Source organism: Eublepharis macularius, chromosome 8, assembly GCF_028583425.1.
Source record: "Eublepharis macularius isolate TG4126 chromosome 8, MPM_Emac_v1.0, whole genome shotgun sequence".
Lineage (NCBI taxonomy): Eukaryota > Metazoa > Chordata > Lepidosauria > Squamata > Eublepharidae > Eublepharis > Eublepharis macularius.
In genome coordinates this window covers 44479332-44492483 of record NC_072797.1, presented here as the reverse complement: position 1 = coordinate 44492483, position 13152 = coordinate 44479332, and the positions used below count along the sequence as shown (strand labels likewise).

Genomic DNA, 13152 nt, shown 5'->3' with positions numbered 1-13152 from the left:
AGTAATTTCATTGAAAGGAGAAACAATGAGCAGAGTAGTCAAGTAAACAAGAGCTAGGCTCTGGATGCCCAAAGGAAGAAAAGTTGTTCTCCTTTGCTAGAAGCATTTTCTGAGGTCTTTTTTATTGTTAATTTAAAGATTATCTAGAATGTTCATGAAAAATTATTTGAAGATCACTTAATGATTTCACAAAACAAAGTGATATCATTTGTAAAACTGAAATTCTTGCATTCCTGTCCTATCAATCTAACACAATAACAGTGATACCAAGTATGTTCAGAGAATAATAGGGCTGTTTAGAAGATCATAGATTAAAATTAGTAATGGCAGACAATTTTGTGAAAGGTGACTAGCCCACAGTTACTAGTCCCATCTGAAGCGTGCAGCTGCAGAAAAGAATTGATTGTGTTCTGCGTAGCATTTTAAGTTAGCCTGAGTCAACAGCGGGCCCAAGAGTGTCTTAGGTTCCCATTACAGGAGACATGAAGTGCAAGTCAGATTCTACCAACCTGACTCATGTTTCATGTCTGATCAGAACTCATCTTCAAAATGTCGTGGTGGGTAATAATGTGTGGAGCATAGTTTAAGGGACTTCGGTCTTACCTCCCTTTCCATCCTGCACTGCTTTTGATGGCAAAAAATGGTGTGTGGAGGGGCTGTTTGTCCTGTTCTGAAACCTCCAACCTAATTCACATTTCGTATCTTGTGTAATGAGACTTTTAAACTTTTGACAGATGTGACAGAAACATCTGCACTAGGTTTTCATAGCAAATATTCAGGAGTGTTCCATGTAGACTCTCCAGTTGCAGCTTGATTGTTCCACACACAAGAGGTTGTATCCAACAGTTCTCTTCCATTCAAAGCTTTGCTCTGGTGGGTAGCTATGCTCCAGTAGAAAATCTGCTCACTTAGCTAAAGAGAGGTGCATCCCAATAGCTGCTTTGCTTGTGGAATACTGTTTTATATCATTTGTGTAAGAGCATGCACATTCATATGCAGAACTGTACAGTTTACCTTTGGGATCATAGAACTCAGCTAAATCAGTGCCTACCAAATATTTTTAGATTGCCTATCTTTAATTGTCATTTTCTTACTCTGTAATATGTCATCTTCAATGGTCAAGTAGACCGAGGGCGATTTTGTAAATTCTCCATCTTTTTTCATGCTATTTTCCTGTAATATAAGAAAATACAGAGCAGCTTTTTGTTCTGAAGAAAAGGTACAAGAGACTCATGATGTCTTTATAATTTGTTTATAAATATACAGGTAGAGCCAGCAAGTGAACAGGCGCACACTCAGCCATGTTGCTAGTTTTAAAGCAGCAACCACACCTACCTATCTTCTCCTTCCTACAAAAGAAAAGATCACCTTCGCAGCTTTCCAAGGCTATTTCTTGCCAGTCTGAGGATCATTAAGATGTTACAGCAAGCCAAGATGAAGTCTGAATGTATATAAGCACAGGCTGATGACAGACTCGCACAGCACCTTTTCCTATCCTCCCATTTTTCATGGAGCATAGTGGAGGAATCCTGATTTAAAATTATCTCTGATGACATACAAATGCAAGTACACAGCTTAACAAGAACTATCCCCCACCTCAAGTTCAAGCATGATTAAAATCTTGGTTTGTGAGAAAGGAAGCTAGCTAACGTCAATTAAACTGCACTCCCATTTATACATCACATAACTGGAGTTAGTTTTAAATCAAGATTCCTTCATTGCACTGTTTGTGAGATACAAGGAATGAGGAGAGAAGTTTGAAAGCCTAGTTTATGCACATTCAAACTTATTGCTGACTTGATGTGATGTCCAGTGAAGCCAGAGACAAGATCCCTGCCACTCAGATGATAAATTGAGACTGCAGTTTAGAAGTACCATCTGATGTTGCAGTTGTAACAGGCAGGAAACCAAATGAAGGAAAAGCTGGAATAGTGATAAACTTGAGTGATTCGCATGAGAACTGATACGTCTAGAGCCATCAATTTCAGAAGTGCTCGCTTTGCAAAAAGTGTATCTGGTAGTTCTGGATGTTCAGTTTATTGATCAGTAAGAATCATGAATTGATGTTTTTAAAATGTGATTTTAGTATTAGGGTAATTTTAGTATTATGGAATTTTAGTGTTAGAATAATTTTAGTATTACGGAACACTGGTACTATGTTTCTGGCTCCTAGATCTCTGAATCACTATCAATATAATGTTTTATGGATTGCATCCTAGCCAAAAGTCTTATGGTGGATTTATCTATCTTTTTAAAAGCAGGAACTACAGGTAATACATAGTGAAGTGAAAGAATAAATTTCGAATGCCTCCACCAAGTGCTCCACAAAGGCCTGTGGACAACAAATGCTGATTTCAAATGCTGTTTGGTTTGGTCAATAGATAGAATAAACAATAGTCTCCATATCAGGGAAGATCAAAACAGAGATAGGCTTTTCAGTGGCAACTAGGGTTGATAAGTAACATGAATCGGTCCAATATGTGATCTCATCACGCTGTTGCCATAGTGTCTGTCTTCCCCCATGTTCCTGCAGTTAGTACTTTCCTTTTATGTGGAATCTTGTGTTGGTTGTGTGTGTAAAGTGGGAGGAAATGTAGTTCATCCAGAAAAGGGCAGGTTTGCAGAATCTGCTCACTGTGGTCTTTTGTGGTTCAAATGTTATATTTATGTTAGAGAAAATAAATGGAGAGTATGATAAAATATGTAAAAGTAAAATTAAGGGTGAACCAAAACTACTTAACCATTTTTCTATCTATCAGATTTCAAAAATTGTGCCCTGTGTTATGTTTGAGAGCGCTAACTTGAAATGGTCATCTATGGTAATTTGAAATTGATGTGTTACCTGGCAGTGAAATTCTTTGGTGACATACCAAATTATATAATGCATGCATGTTTTCTAATTTATTGCTGTTGGAAATGTAATTACACTAAGTATAAGCCTGTCATGATACTTCCAGTGAGGAACTTTTATTAGCTGCAGAGCATTCTTAAAGAACCCACTTGCAGGAGCCTGAAACACTGTGATGCGATGGAGAGCATCACAAAAATGCTGTTTTCTGTATTGCATTTGGCAATATGGGAATAGTTAACATTTAAATAAAACTGAAAGATGGCAAAATGAAAACAGATGGAAAATAGTTCAATATAATACCTAAGTGTTGTGTATCCATTCTAAAACTTCAGGGTTAGATTTCAGCCATATTAAAAAGGAATTGGCCACCAATAAGAATTAGAATTGGATTAAAATAGATCTGGAAGAAGTGGTATCCTTGTTCTGCTGGACAGTATTTGAATCCAGGGCATTAGGCTCAATTGGTTACAAGCAATTGAATATATAGACAAATGTCATTGAATCTTTACTCTCTTCCTTTGCAGTTCAATTTGATTGCTGTAGAACCTGACGTTCAAACCCTTTTCCCATCTTCATGTTGTATAAAACAAACATAGGCCAGTACCCAACATTTCTTCTCTGCTTTACCCATATTTGTATGTAAGCAGCAAGCATGGAGGATGATGTGAAATTCCACTTGCAGCCCATTGACTTCTATGGGATGCCATCAAAGGAATCCCACACTAACCTTGGCAACTTTGGGGGCATGTTTAGCACAAGCTAAACATCAATTTTCTGGATCTGGTCCATTTTTTCCCTCCTTAAAGCAGTCATGTAGAGAACAGAACATGCTTTACTCAAAGGAAGCAGGGGAACATTTAACACTTAAAGCCATTAACACTGCTTATACTGGTGACTAGAGAAGATTGATCTGTTTATGTGCAACTAGGAAATGTGAGACCTGTTTGTTAGAGTAAGTTTTTGATGTATTCTTATGAGCTGCCTTCTTTTTTGATCATCACAGCTAGTACTAACCAATAGTATCCATAGAATGGCAGATAACGATAAGAAAGAATGTGTTGACAGCAAGTTTGAAAATTGTATATTATATGCTGTTCTTATGTAAAGGCTAATGAAATAACTATATATGATTGTCATGCCATCTAGTGGCTGTTGGGTTTTCTGCATTTGCCCTTAAGAGTAACACAGTCATGTTGTGTTGGAGCATATGGTCCTATTATCTTTGATATACTCTTTCGGTAGTATACTAGGTACAGGAAGCTAGGTTACAGTATTGCTGTTATTATTTCACATCATTATTACTGATACAGGTCACTGTGATTACTAAACAGAAAGCTTATGGTTAAGGTTAAAAGATAAGTGTGACAGAATTCACTTTAAAGAAGGTTTCCTTAGTGCTGCAGAGAGATGGAAGGGAAAGAGTTAACAACTACCTAGAATGAGGGCTTGATTGATAGGCTGCTCCCTCCTCTCTCTGATTGGCTAGTCAGAATCAGCCCTCAGGATGACAGCTGGTGCTGACAGAGAGTTTTTTTAGTTCAGTTGAATGTGTGAGACAGTCTGAGGAGGGTCAGACATGTTCCCCTCTGAAGTGAGGGAAAGGAAAATGTTTGCCCTGACTGTAACAACCTTGTTTTAAGGAAGCCTTTTAGTTAAGGATTCCAACTATAAAAGCCAGCACAAGTTGAAACACGTTTATACAGCCAAGATAGAACTGAGTGTGTGTTTTGGGCAGAGTGAATGGGTAGTAAGTGGAGGCTCCCATTCAAGCTAAGTGAATAGGGTTATTATGTCTGCCCAGTGTCTAGAAGGGGGTTTAGCTCTAAGGAGGAACCTGAGTCTGTAGTAAAGGGAAACCAGTGTTGAACTAACGTCAGAACACATGAGTTGAAAAGGGAAATCTGTGAAGAAATATTGTTGCTTTAACCGAAGCATTAAACAAAACACTGCTAACTTGTAAGGATTGTAAACATTGAAAGTAAGCTGCCAGAAAACTATTTTGCTTATTTCTTTTAAAGTATTCTATTCTACCAACAAATTTTACCCCAGCAATTTCATCCCCTGACTGCTGATATTCCATCCCTGTCTGTTCAATAAAGTTGTTGTTTCTTTTGAAAGTTATTCAGCCTCGAATGCCATTTCATACAAAGAAGAAGAGGACTCCTGCTTTTCCCCTATCAATTTTCTGGGGTGAGCTAAAAAGCCAAAAATAAACTGCTTATCAGTGTGGATATAAAGAACTTAGAACCATAAACAGAGACCATGCTACGTGGTGCTGCTCAGCCATAGCAAGCGAACTTGGATTTTGGCAGGAAAATCTGGTGAAGGGGGGGGGGTCCATCATAATGTTCAACATATATATTTAAAACATATGAGTTGTTTATTTGTAATGTTCTATAAAATAAGTTTTCTTTTGGCCTACAAAAAACCCAAAAGATTCACCAGAAGCATCTTATTTTAATATTTACCATTCAACTTGTTTACAGTGTAGGTGTATTTGTATAGCTATATAACCCTCTCAGACTGAGCAAAGTTTATGTTCCTAGTTTCCCTGCAACTGCACCCTTCCAAACGTTCTTATTGACCCCTAATCCCCACACTATTCAGGCTTATCCAAGGCAGCTTTTCGAAATACAGAGAGCGTAATCAGCATGTCAGAAGGTTCCCAGTCTTAATTTTGCTGACAACATATAGCATCTTCTTAACATTATGAAACACCACCATGACTAATAAATATTTATCAGTTTTCAAATGTTTTTGTTCTTGTTTTCTGTAGTTGTGATGATTTGTAGAATGATTGTCCTGCAAACAGGTGTCCAAATTATATGAGGGAAGGATATTGATACACTGATGTTGGACAGCTAGCACAAATAAACAATTTTCTTCATCTTCTTCAAAAGCATCTTGTGTTTCCTGTTGTTCTTCAGAGGAAGTCCTTGATGATTCAGCTTGATTCCTTTTCTCTTTATTGAAACAGAATGGTTCCGTACTGGGAAGGTGTGGTGGCTTATGCCTGTCATTCTTTCTCATCCACAGGATTGTTGTGAGCATCAAATACATGGAAGGGCTATGGAAACAGTTACGAGTTCCTTGGGGGAAAGGGTGGGATAAGCAATAAATAAATACCCAAGTTTCATGCATTTCCTTATAGTGAAGGGGAAGGAATTATTTTGATCCATCCATGTTTCAGAATATACTATTCTTTCTCATTCTGATAGGCTCAAGAAAAGAAAGGCAACAAGCACAGGTTTTCTATTAAGCCTTGTATGGGTTAGGAGTACGTACAGACCTGAAGAAGAAAAGGTTGGAAGATATTTTGGGAAGAGAAGTACCTGTGAATGAGGGCTCTTGTAAAAAGTTACTTGCTAGAAATTGGTTGGATCCAGCCACCATTTCCACTGCTGGAAAAAGGAGGGGGATCCATTTTGACCACCAGAAAGACTATGCAAAGAGTCATGGGACCTGCATGGACAAAAACCATGTGGGATGGGGAGGAGAATTGTCCAAGGTTGAGGGGGAAATCTGGTTTGATCCAACCCTATGTAATGAATTATTGTGACAGAACTGGATTATTTTAAAGTGCAGCAGTATAAAAAGCATTTCAGATTTTTCTCCTATTCAACAAAGGCAGCCTAAAGAGAATGCCATCTGATTTTAAATTCTTGAGTCAGCCATGCTTCAGCACTTTGCTAAAGCTACTGTCTCCTTCAGGCTTTGTTTTCACAGAACAAAACCTAAGCAATTGCTAGGTGTAACAGATTCAAAAGATTACCAATTGTACTTATTCATGTAAATTTAGTATCCTGCTGACTTCTGAAGGCATAACGTAGTTAAGAGCCAAAACTCAAAGGACGTATTTATGCTTCCCCATTTTACAAAGTAAGTTCTTACAAGGTAAAACAGACTTGTATGGCAGGTGGAGCTAAAGCCACTTATTTCATTTCAAGTGTAGGAAGAACTTCAGAGAAAGATATGGTTGTTTTTGTAGTTCTCTTATTGATAAATGCATGACTATTCCATTTCATGACCATAGATGTGTACTTCAAAAGCTTCTGAGTACTAGAAGTCAGCTTTACAGATATTAAATGAATAGACACAAGGATATCTACATGCTGGCAGAGAACATGAAACAAACAAACAAGGTTAATGTGGGATTAACCTATTGCAGAAGATTGCCTGTATTGTAATCAAGAGTGCATAAACCAGTAAGGAACCTTAAAAAAAACTCTTTAAATGTGGCTTCTAAATGTTTGATTGCCACGTAGTCTGGGATATGCCAGTCCAAGGAGAGTGGGTTTCTGTGTACCCTCCTTACTCACATTGGGGGTTAATCGTTATTCCATTGCTATTCATTCTGGATCTTTGATCAGCCCACAGGAGGACTGGTGCTTTGCGAACATGTATGTATTATATGTGGGCTGCTATGACATAGTCTGAAGACTTGAGACTAGCACACATGCATTATGATCAGATTTGTTGGTTACTCTCTGTCCTCAGAAGAAATTCTGTATTTGTCTTAGCAGTCTCTGTCAATTTTATAGCGTGAGAGGACCATGTGTTACTTTTCTCTCATGGGCTTCAGAATGCATGTGGAGGTTCTCTTATTTGAAAGTGCCTCTCTGTGAAAATTGCCCTTCACTTGGAAATGAATACAAGAGGACTAGAATAAAGATCTGGAAAGTATATTAACTTTCCACAGCCTTTTAGCACAGGATTACTCAAGATAGTGAATGCACTTGGAGAATTAAACTACTTCTAAGTGTTTCACTTGGCTCTAAGAAAGGGGAATAGTGGGGGTTAAGTCTATAGCTGAAGCAGCAATGAAATTTTAAAATAACCCAGCTGATTATGAAGAGCAAGTCTTGAAAAACATTTTATAAATATGTAGTAATTATTTTAAGTGATTGCAGCTCTGCATATTTGTGCTGTGAAAATATATTTAAGAATTTTCTTGTGGGAGCACTTATTTCCGTGAGCAGTTGGTTGTAGGTTTTGACTTTTTGCCTTGTACTATAAACCACTGAAAAGACAGTTTTGCTGTTGCATTCATGAGCCTAGTCCAGTAGTCATAAAAATACTGTTTGCACGAATATGATACATGCGACTACAAACCTGAAATTGCCCTTGTGTTGGTAAAACTTTGCAATATCCCTAGGTCCATGAGATTGCTTTCACCAGTAGCCACTGAAGTGTTAAGAAATGTTTATTCATATTTTAATCCTAATGGGAACTAAATTAACTCAAATAACAAATTCTGCCTGCTCATTTGCACAGCAGGTCATACACACATGATTTATCTCCTGTATGCCTCACAAAGTCAACCTGTCATCAACCTGTAATAAGATTGTTTCCACTGTTAAATTAAATTGATAAATGAATATAATACAGATCTGTTTGATTTTGTTTAACCAAGTTATCAAGGAATCCTGCCCTACCCCCACTCACCCCCTAGTACAGAATCTGTCACTCATGTAGAAGTAAGTGAGAATGCCCACTAGCATGAGAGCTTCATGTGCATGACTTTGATTTAGAGTCTATGGCTGGTTTTAATAAAGAAGGACCTCCATTCCTAATTGAAACAGGGCCAGTCTGTATATAGGTATGTGTAGGGACCAAACTAGATGTTACAGAGGATACAGGTCCAACCTGTGGCCATCAACACCAGTTAGAGGAGAACCTAACTGTTTAAAAATTGTCATGAGGGTCTGCGATGCAGCAGCACCACACAATGCTGCACCCCCAATGCCTTTTCACATGCTGAAACAGCAACCCCCATGACTGTTTCAGCACTTGAAAATGCTTGGGAGGGAACAAGATCTCATGGTGCCACCACTCCACAGGCCCTCATGTTGGTTTTTGAACAGCTAAAATCTCTTCTAAATTGGTGTCAGCAACCACAGCTTGGACCTATGGATGCTGTGACATTAGTTTGGTTCTATGTGTGTGGAAAATGGCTCATAAATCATCAGAGCAGACAGAATTTATTTATTTAGAGAATTTTTATGCCACAACAAAATAAAATATTAAAAATTATTAATTAAAATCCAACATTAAAAACCCAGCCACATCACAAAAACAGACCATAGAAACATAAACCACTGAGCAGCTATTTGATACAGTGGTCAGAGTAGGGATGCCAGACCCCCAACGGGGGTGGGGGATCCCCCACCTCCATACCCTGACCCCACTTACCTGACCAGCGGGGGGGCGCACCTTCAGTGCATGCTCCCCTGTGGTGCTGTGCACTCCTGTGCGTAGCAGCTGCCAGGATCAAGCCCGTTTTGGCCTGGATTGACTCCTAGATTGGGCTCATTTGGGGCCCATTTTGGTGTGGATCGGGCCCATTTGGGACTGCTGAGGAGTGCAGGAGTGCTCCTGCACTCCACAGCAGCCCCGATCCCGACCCAAATAGGCCTGATCTGCACCAAAATGGGCCCAAAATAGCCTGATTTGGGCTGAAATGGGCCTGTTTTGGGCCGCTGCAGAGTGCAGGAGTGCTCCTGCACTCTGCAGTGGCCCCAATCCAGGCCAAAACAGGCTCAATCCTGGTGGCTCCTGCCCATGGGAGTGCACAGCACCACAGGGGAGTGTGCACGGAAGGTGCATGCCCCCTCCCCGCTGGTCAGGTAAGTGGGGGTCAGGTAAGTGGGGGATCCCGTGCTCCACCACGGCCCCAATCCGAGCCCCCGCGGAGCGTGGGCGCGCTCCCTGGGAGGCTGCGTGATGATGTCACTTCCCGGAAGTGATGTCATCATGCTTGCGTGAGTATGCGCGCGCACCCACTACCCCAAGAGGTAAGTGCAGGGAGCCAGTCCCCCCACTGGGAAGTTAAGAGGAACTGGCAACCCTAGGTCAGAGTGATGGACTAGAATCTGGGAGACCCCCCAGTCTGCCATAGAATCTTGGTGGATAACCCTGGGCCAGCTCACACTCTCAGTCTAACCTATCCTCACAGAGTTGTTTTGAGGATAAAATGGAATAGAGGAGAACAATGTAAACCACTTTGGGTTCCCATGGAGAGAAAAGTGGGATATAAATGAAGTAAATAAATAAATACCAATGAAGACTCCCTCTCCCCCATTGTAATGTTTATTGTTAAAGAAAAAGTAGCATATTTCTACCCTCTACGATTAAATTTTGGAATGCATTTTCATGGCAACCTCTTACTATCATGTGGTGTTGAAACAAGAGATTAAAAATTTATAATCCCTGGCTAATGGAAAATACAAATATGGATTAACAGAATATTTTTTAATCCTTGATATAACTCTCTTGGCATCTTTAGATTTGAATCCTTATCCTACTTTTTCGTATTAGTTCATGGTGTGATATGCTTGTCCGTTGTCATTCCACTTCATTAGCCCATTCCATTACAGACAAGATACAAATTAGTTTTCATTTGTTATGGTACTATGTCTGGTGTCTTCTGCCCCACTTCACTGCTCACAATTTCCAGAATCCTGTTGCTTTAGGCTGTTTGCTTGTCTTATAGCATTTATAACCCTGCTGTTTTTATTTATTTTACTAAGTGAAAGGTGTGTTAATGTTCTTGAGAATTGCAGGCATGCCTACCCAAACTGCTGTGCTGCTTGTGCCAAAGCATAACCAGAAAATCATTAGAAGAATTACTTAAAATTTTCTGCAAAACCTGTTGTCAAATAGTTGTGCTGCTGATGTATCCAGAAACAATGCTAGTATAATATGTTTATGATGATACACTGTGTAGATTTTGGTTCTTCCCATGATCAAAAATGCAAACTGTGATAAAGTGAATCTGATTTGGTGTTTGTGGGAATGGAAACAGTGCATAAGAGCATCAAAACAATTACACAGTTCCGTTACGGTTATGCTTAATTTGTGGAGGGGATTTGGAATAACAAAGTCAAATTGAAGCCAATACTTTAGATGTATTATTACAGAGTTAAAACAGGAGTAGATTTTGATTTATTGGGTGAAGTATGATGTTGATTTCCATTTTGTTCATGTATACAAATTTTCTCATTCAGTTCATAGATTTGTTTTAGTTAAGGCTGAGAGTAAATTCCAAAGAACCAAGCAAAGCAAATACTGACTTACAACAATATTCCCCTCTTACTGACATTCTAATATATTTCATGTTATGTATGACTGTAACTTTTTTTCTTTTGACACATACAAGACACAAGTAGACTTGAGAGTCATTGTCCCTTTCATCCAAATCCTAAATATTTGTACCCAGCATCACTGTAATGCTCTACAGTCAGATATTTCAGTATGTTTTGCCTTGTCTTTAATGTTGCATGCTCTATCCTAATCACTGGTCTTAGGACCGTGCTTGTACAGGAACCACATGCGCACTTATCTATTGGCTATGGGGTCTATGAAATGGGTTCTGGACATCACATTTGAAATTAATTGTGTAAAATACTCAAATTGATGCTGGTATGTAGAATTGAAGAGAGCAGTGTGTTGATCCTCAAAGGAACTGATCACTCAAGTTCCAGGTAATGGTCCATCCGCAAAAATGTTGGCAGGTTGGAATGAATAGGAAAAATAGCCTAGAACAAATGTTTCTAATCTTTCCCCCAATTTTATTAATCCATAGGGGCCTGCAGGTTCACAGCCTTCACCCCATGCACAGCCCCCCACTCACAACCCCAGCAATCCCACGATGGGACCTCATGGTCAGGTAGGAAGGTATACAAAAGAACCCATCTGAAACAATAGTTTTTCATTTCAAATTTACCATTTAACTTTCCTTCTCCACCCAAAGTGGTTCATGTTTTGGACCAGATGCTCTGTAGCATTCATCTTTAGTACTTTTCCCCAATAATACATTCAATCACATTTCCCCCATAGTCTCACTATCTAATTAATAAATGATGTGATTTGTTCATTTATCTGTTTTTGTGATTAATTACATTTCCAACACCTTTGTACTTTGTTAATGGCAATTTTGGCATATAGCATGGGCAAGCTATTTTGCCATTTCTGTTTTCCCATTCATGTCTTTGTTCCATAGAGTTTTGCACTCCTTGTCTGGTTTTGTCACATTTCTGAATGCAGTATAGTTCATGTGTTTTGGACCAAAGTTTCATTGATTTTTTAAAAATCATTATTTCAAAAATACGATTACATTTGTAGAAATGAAATAGTCACTGTCCCTCTATTTATTGTTTATTAAGCTTGCCAAAAAAATTTGATGCTATAATGCTAATTGTTCAGAACGTCTCCATACATTTTAGAAAATTATTCCTTGTGGCACCGTTTACCTTCCTGTAGGCCTAGTATATGGCTCTTGAGAGCATATTGGTTATCAATTTTTGTTACTGCTGATTCTGAAGGAGAAAAGTTAAGTTTATGCTCTGGAGCTACTGTGAGTAAAGTGAAGGGTTATTTCCAAACACCGTCTTTATTCGCTTTGTTCAGTGCTTTTGGAGATAAACATGGTAGGGTATCAATCCATAAATTTGGCTTTGTCACAAGTTCAGCAATTTGGAATTCCTTGTTCCCTAACTACTGTTGGAATTACAAGTGCCATGCTACTTCTTAGTGCTGTAATACAATTATTTTTTTCTGCCGTAAGATTACAGTATATATTAAAACCTGTTTAATGCTCCCACGCTGATGTAAACTGCACGTCTTCTTGCTTGATTTGTGGGATCTGAAGTTGGCAGCTGCCCAGGGTTCCATGTGGGAAATACTAAGCGCACTCCTTGAAAGCGACACGTTCTCAGTTACTTTTGGATGCCCTTCCTTTGCTCTCTTCTTCAGCTGGGCCACTGCTTCCTGATAACCATTTGAGTCTGAAGGTACTCTGCTGCCATAAGACTTTATCTGTAGCTAATCTTGATATATTAATAGAGTAAAAAAGAAGGCTTTGGTTGAATTTAGCTTGCTTGAGGAGGAATTCTAGGCAGATTTTGAAAATGTTGTTCCTTTTCTATACACCTAGTGAGCAATTTAAGACCTGTGTTTAGTAGTTTGAATTCTGAAGGTTTTGAAAATACTGTATTTAACTAGACAGGTAAATTATGCTGTGTCAATAATGCTAACAAAATTTGGAAGACTTGCAGTGATCTGTCTGGAAGTGAATTTGGACATGGGTTAGAAAACTCACCCTTGATGATGTTATGTATATTGTTGTGATATACATTATTTGCACAGTCTTTGTAACAGTTGTTAAATTGTGGCTATATGATGGTCTATAGATGTACATAGTCATCATACACTTCTACGAGTGTTGAGGTTCAGCAGAATAATGTACTAAATAATACCATGATGATACGGGATTCTGGAACTGGGACATGACACAACCCACC

At 38.9% G+C, this 13152-nt stretch overlaps 1 protein-coding gene across 4 annotated transcripts in view; it reads left to right on the top strand.

The window, feature by feature from the left end:
• SSBP2 (single stranded DNA binding protein 2) overlaps nucleotides 1–13152 on the top strand; it is a 165309-nt gene that overhangs the window by 116954 nt on the left and 35203 nt on the right. The window lies entirely within an intron of this gene.